The following is a 7,547-nucleotide window of genomic DNA, read 5'->3' on the forward strand; positions in this document are numbered from 1 at the left end:
CTATCATGAAACACATCTTATAGTCACTGTATATTCTAAACAGTTCCTAGTCGATTGAGCCGTCCGTTAATAAGGATAAGGATCGCTCGAGATTGAGACTAGCATTTGCGATGTCGAGTACCACATTTCATTGGTATGGAACATAGAGATGTTCAAAGCATGCAAATGGATATTCATATGATTAATGATCGAACTACCCTATCCGGACTTTCCAAGTGGTTATCACTTATCGAGTGGATAAAGTCCGCGGTTTTGGTTGTACACCATTAGTCCTTACTACTTGAAACATCATTGAGACTCTATATGCTAGTACTGTACTTTGACTCGTTTACCGACTCTATTGGGGTCATCAGGTGTCGGGATTGGGTACAGTTACGACACATATAGGAGTCGATGCTTTGTTGTCAAGGATTCACCACATACTTGCTAGTTTGGATATCCTATGCAATCTGAGGAGATATTAGTGTGACGAATCTCTGGCCAGAGTACATGATGTGTTTTAAGAAATGGTTTCTTAGTAGCACATGCGATGCCACTATTTGATCTTCAAGATGCATTGCATAGTTATCGAATCTCGAACGACTCTCGATTTACCAATGGTTGTTGATTCGATCGGGATATCTGGATGAAGGGACCGTACTGTACGCTAACCAAAATCTATTGGTTCTTGCAGGGACTATCAGTGATACCTAGGGAATCATGGGGCGATGTTGCTAGGCGCTCTTACCATGATTCGATGGGCAAGTCGGAAATTGTTGTTCCGAGTCACAAGGAGTTGTGAGCCCACGACTAGCTGTATCCATGAACCATTGAGGGTCACACAAGTAATGGATTTTTAATCCCCGTTGAGATAATTAAATTTAAAGAGTTAAATTTAGTGAATAAAGAAGTGAGACTTCTTATATTAGAGTAGAAGAGTAAGATTTCCTAAAATGACATAGGGATGGGCATTTTTGGAAATCACTGAATTCGGATTCAGAAAATTTATCTTGACTTTAAAAGATGCAGAAATGGTTTCTGTGCACATTGGTGAAATTGGTTTATCAATCTGAGTCACGATGAATTTTATATTAATTTCTGAACATGCGGGCTTTGCTTGTCAGGCTTGAACTTATGACTAATGGGCCCTAAGCTGTTAGCAGCCCACATTATAAATAAGTTATTGCAGTACAGAAATTATAAAACAGAGGGCATAATTTTCGAAAACACTAGGTTTTTCTCTCTAGTGGCCGCCGCCCCTCTCCTCTCTCTGTCGAAAATTCCAGCCTGTGAATTTCGAATTTGCAGTCTGGTTTAACGGATCAAATTCGTTAATTCTCTTCGTAGAAACTTCTGATAGATTTTCTAGTGCAATCTATCAGAGGGATTAAACTTCTGTTCGTGGACCTGATTGAAGAATTGTTCGTCCATCAGTTCCTGGGATATACAACAAGAGCAGAGTTATCTGTTGGTGTCCATAATCTCGTTTCGAGATTCAAGGTAAAAATTTAATTGTTATTTAATTTTTACACGCACAATTTAATCGTAAAGTTTTGATACCCATGATATGAAATCGTTCCATATAAAATTTTAAAACTTCCGCTGCACCGGGTATCAATTCTGATTGATCTGAACACCGTTTTCCAACACAGACTTCATTTGTTTCCACCAGTACTGACTCTTCAAGTCGTTGTAAATCTTTCTGCCTCCAGGGTGAACACTAAAGCGACTACAATGGGCTTCTTTCAGAATATTCTGTCTCAAGTCTGCAATATTGGGAACAACTATTCGGTTATTCACATACAAGATATCATCGTCACTAAGCTTGTACTCAGACTGATGTCCTGATCTGATCATTTCAATCGATTTCTGTACATTCTGATCAGCTTTCTGTGCTTCTTTGATACGAATCAACAACTCTGGCTCAGCACTGATTGCATAAACTCTCATAGGCCTTCTATTTGTCTCAAATACATATCCAGAAACACAACAATTCTCAATCAAATTAGATACACCTATAGTAGATAAAGATAGAGCACATATTTTTCTACTCAGGGCATCTGCTGCTGCGTTAGATTTTCCCGGATAGTATTTGATTTCACAATCAAAATCCTTCAATAAATCAAGCCATCGTCGTTGTCTCATGTTCAATTCAGATTGTGAGAATAGATACTTCAGACTTTTATGATCAGAAAAGATTTCAAACTTCTCGCCGTATAAATAATGTCTCCAGATCTTCAATGCTAAAACGATAGCAGCCAATTCAAGATCATGAATTGGATACCTAACCTCATGTGGTTTCAGTTGTTGAGAAGCATAAGCAACAACATGTCCTTTCTGCATTAAAATACATCCCAAACCCTGGTGAGAAGCATCACAATAAACAATAAAATCACCAGTACCTTTAGGGATTGTCAACACAGGCGCAGTAGTCAATCTCTTTTCCAGTTCAACAAAACTCCTTTCATGTCTCAGACCAAACAAATGGTGCATTCTTCTGTGTAATCTGTGTAATAGGCTTTGCTATAGATGAAAAATCTCGAATGAATCGACGATAATAACCAGCCAAGCCCATAAAACTTCGAATTTCTGGCACAGACGTCGGTCTTTGCCAACTGATCACAGCTTCTACTTTGCTTGGATCCACTGATATACCATCTCCTAAAATTATATGGCCAAGAAACACGACTCGCTGCAACCAAAACTCACATTTGGATAACTTGGCATATAATTTTTCTTCCCGTAATGTTCTCAATACAATTCGGAGATGATCAGCATGTTCACACATATTGTTAGAATAAATCAAGATATCATCGATAAATATGATCACGAAATCATCTAGATATCTTTGAAATACCCTATTCATCAATTCCATATAAACTGCTGGTGCATTCGTTAGACCAAAAGGCATGACTATGAATTCATAATGGCCATACCTGGTTCTAAATGCAGTCTTAGGAATATCTTTATCTCTAACTCTCAGTTGATGATATCCGTATCGCAAATCAATCTTCGAATATACTGACGATCCCTGCAATTGATCAAATAAATCATCGATACGAGGTAAAGGATAGCGATTCTTTACCGTTGCTTTGTTCAATTGCCGGTAGTCAATACATAGTCTCATCGATCCGTCCTTATTTCTAGCAAACAATACCGTAGCACCCCAAGGAGAGACGCTCGGTCTGATATAACCCTTGGCCAACAAATCTTCGAGTTGGTCTTTCAGTTCTTTCAATTCAATCGGTGCCATTCGGTACGGTGTTTTTGATATTGGTTGTGTACCTGGCATCAATTCAATACTGAAATCTACCTCTCTGTATGGTGGCAATCCTGGAATCTCATCAGGGAATACATCTGCAAACTCGCTCACCACCGGTATATCAGTCAATTTCGGACTAGTCTTCAGTATATCGACTGCATAAATAAGGAATCCTTCTGCCCCTTTCTGTAACAAGTCAGACATAGAAAGAACAGATATCAAAGGAATTCTAGCTCGTGATCCCTTACCATAAAATTTCCATTCATCAGTCATATCAGGTCTGAACTTCACAATCTTCTGAAAATAGTCTACTGTAGCTCTGTACTTGGTTAGCATATCAATACCGATTATGCAATCAAAATCAGACAAACCGAGTACAATACAATCAAGCTCAATCTCATGCCCCTCACACTGTAATATACAATTTCGTACAGACTTCACTGATACAATACCTCGACCCAGAGGTGATGAAATAGATACAACAGTAGCTAAGGGCTCAACAGGTAATGAATGCAATGCAACAAACTGCTCAGATATAAAAGTATGCGACGCACCAGTATCAAATAAGACATAAGCAGGATAACCATAAAGAGAACAGTTACCTGCAATCACATCATCTGGTGCCGCTTGTGCTTGCTCCTCAGTCAATGCAAACACCCTTGCTTGTTGCCTCGGAGGTTGATTCACCGTCTGACCTCCTCCTCTACTCGGTGCTACAGGCTGTGGTTGAAAAGAATGAACAGAAGATGTTGATTGACCCACCGGTCTCGATGCTCTTGCACCTTGTGCACCCTCAGATCCTCATTGTGGACACACTCTCGCAAAATGTCCCATCTTGTTGCAAATGTGGCAGCTTCCAAATACCCCTCTACATTGTTCATCGGTATGGCGACCTCCACATTTGGTGCAATATACATCAGACTTCTGTCCAGCTCTAGACTGTCGGGATCCACTAGAACTAGAAGAGCTACCACCACCTGATCTCTTGAACTGTTTGCTCTTACCCTTGAAGAAATTTTTCTTTCCACTGCTACTACCTCCAGCTTCAAATCGAGGTGGCTGTGGAATCTGTGGTTGTTCTTGTGGTTGTCTCACTGGCTGTGGCACAAACTGTGCTCCTCGTTGTTTCAGTATCCCTGCTTCTGCACCCTTTGCTCGATTCAGAGCATCAGCAAAGATATTCGGTCTTCCCGAATTCACAAGGGTAAACACATCAGGATTCAAGCCATTGATAAATTTATCGGCTTGAGCTTTGTCACTAACAGCGATATGTGGTGCAAACTTCAACAAGCTAGTGAATTTGGCAACATATTCTTCAATATTCAACTGTCCCTGTTGCAAACTTGCAAACTCTGCTCCTTTTTCCTTGAGGTAAGACACAGGAAAGAAACGCTGATAGAAAGTAGTTCGAAATACAGACTAGGTAATAACAGTACCTTGGTTTTCCAGTGCACTCTTCGTCGCTATCCACCAACTCTTGGCAAGGCCATGCAGTTGATGAATTATCAATCTCACGACGATCATCTGTATAATCAATGGACTCAAATAACTGCTCAATATCTTCCAGCCAGTTCTCACACTCTATAGCATTCTCTGTTCCTTGCAACTTCGGTGGTTTGAATGACTGAAATCGTTTCAAAAGTTTCTCCATTGGATTAGCATCACTGAACTCATCAGTAGACGTACTACCCTGTCCATGTTCAGACACTATCACTGGGACCTGTGCAGCATTTGTCTGTTCAGGCTGATTCACAACCAATGGTTGTCTAACTCTCAGTGCTGGTCGGGGAGGCATATCTGATAATCAAACAGATTAGTGTACAGTTCATCATATCATAACACATTTCTATTTCAGTTCCTCAATGCCTTCTCAAAAGATCGAATCTAATTCAGTCGTATTATTACATGCTTCAAATATTATCAGATAACGGATAACATGCAATTCTTAAAGCTATAAATCAAGTCAGATAATAAACATGCTTCAAGAATACTTAAATCAGAGTAAAAGACTCGATCTACCCCGCTCATCTATTCTTAGTACGAGAAACTTAACGCTCTGATACCACCTGTTGTGGGGCCCTCGGGTTGCTAATCTCAAATCTTAAGGGCAATTGAGGACTCGGGTTGTAGATGAGGTCTTGACCTTTAGAAGCATGAAACTTTAGTTTTGTTGGTTTTTGAACATATGTACTAAGTTTGGAATACATGTATCAAACTTGAGATAGTTTGTGTTGTTGTCGTTTGTTGTTTATTTAGCGACTTGGTTGAGGTCATAAAATGCATGTACCAATGCTTGAGACTTTGTTTAGATGTATGAGAATTAGATCAAAAAATTCAAGTTTTGTATAGGTCAAGTAGCAAGCTTGGGAGCTGTATTTTCGTGGGCAAAAATCTGTCCAGGTCCGCGCCCGAGCTGCCAAAAACAGCAGCCCGAGCGCAACCCAGGGCAGAAAGTTGCCCTTCGAAGTGAGCATGGCGCGCCCGAGCGGCGCTTTTCAGCCGCTCGAGCGCCGCCTTTAAAAAAAAAAAAAATATTTACAGCTTCGGATGCTTGGTGATTGCTTATCCTTTAATTGCCCTTAAGATTTGAGATTAGCAACCCGAGGGCCCCACATGCATTGACACGGCATCCTATTTTGGGCCGGCCGCTACGCAAGGATAACGGGAGGCCAGTTTCCGCCCCTCCTTCGGATGGACGCATCAGCCCGCCCGGCACTTTTCTAGCCCGGGGGGAGACGCTGGGGCCGACGAGATGCGTGACGCCTAGGCAGACGTGCCCTCAACCTGATGGCTTCGGGCGCAACTTGCATTCAAAGACTCGATGGTTCATCGGGGCCTGGCCCTTGCCCCGATGGCCGGGTATAGGTCACGCGCTTCAGCGCCATCCATTTTCGGGGCTAGTTTATTCGGCAGGTGAGTTGTTACACACTCCTTAGCGGATTTCGACTTCCATGACCACCGTCCTGCTGTCTTAATTGGCCAACACCCTTTGTGGGATCTAGGTTAGCACGTAGTTGGGCATCGTAACCCGCGCGACTTCGGGTTCATCCCGCATCGCCAGTTCTACTTACCAAAAATGGCCCACTTGGAGCTCTCGATTCCCTGGCGTGGCTCAACAGAGCAGCCACGCCGTCCTACCTATTTAAAGTTTGAGAATAGGTCGAGGGCATTGCGCCCCCGATGCCTCTAATCATTGGCTTTACCTGATAGAACTCGCACTCGAGCTCCAGCTATCCTGAGGGAAACTTCGGAGGGAACCAGCTACTAGACAGTTCAATTAGTCTTTTGCCCCTATACCCAAGTCAGACGAACGATTTGCACGTCAATATCACTGCGGGCCTCCACCAGAGTTTCCTCTCGCTTCGCCCCGCTCAGTCATAGTTCACCATCTTTCGGGTCCCAACATGTATGCTCACTCGAACCCTTCTCAGAAGATCAAGGTCGGTCGGCGTTGCACCCCTCGAGGGGGTTCACGCCAGTCAGCTTCCTTGCGCCTTACGGGTTTTCTCGCCCGTTGACTCGCACATATGTCAGACTCCTTGGTCCGTGTTTCAAGACGGGTCGAATGGGGAGCCCACTGGCCAGCACCGGGAGCACGCAGTCGCCGAGGCATGACTTATGGCGCGTGCTGTCTGCCACAATAGAGGCGACGACATTCCGCGGACATATCTTCTGCCCGGGCTTTGGCCACCGCCCCGATCTGTGCTGGTCCACGCCCCGAGTCGATCGGCGGACCGGCTCTCGCCGTTCCACATCCGACCGGGGCGCATCGCCCGTCCCCATCCGCTTCCCTCCCGATAATTTCAAGCACTCTTTGACTCTCTTTTCAAAGTCCTTTTCATCTTTCCCTCGCGGTACTTGTTCGCTATCGGTCTCTCGCCCATATTTAGCCTTGGACGGAATTTACCGCCCGATTGGGGCTGCATTCCCAAACAACCCGACTCGCCGACAGTGCCTCGTGGTGCGACAGGGTCCGGGCACGACGGGGCTCTCACCCTCTCTGGCGCCCCTTTCCAGGGGACTTGGGCCCGGTCCGCCGCTGAGAACGCTTCTCCAGACTACAATTCGGACGACATTGTCGCCCGATTCTCAAGTTGGGCTATTCCCGGTTCGCTCGCCGTTACTAGGGGAATCCTTGTAAGTTTCTTCTCCTTCGCTTATTGATATCCTTAAACTCAGCGGGTGATCCCGCCTGACCTGGGGTCGCAATCGTGGGGCAAAACAAATCAAGTGCGCCGTTGGGTAGCATCTGTGGCCCGATGCAATACCACACGATAGTTTGCGAGTCGAGGAATACAACCACCAA

The sequence above is a fragment of the Henckelia pumila genome, chromosome 3 (genome assembly GCF_033568475.1).
Source record: "Henckelia pumila isolate YLH828 chromosome 3, ASM3356847v2, whole genome shotgun sequence".
NCBI classification, from domain to species: Eukaryota; Viridiplantae; Streptophyta; class Magnoliopsida; order Lamiales; family Gesneriaceae; genus Henckelia; species Henckelia pumila.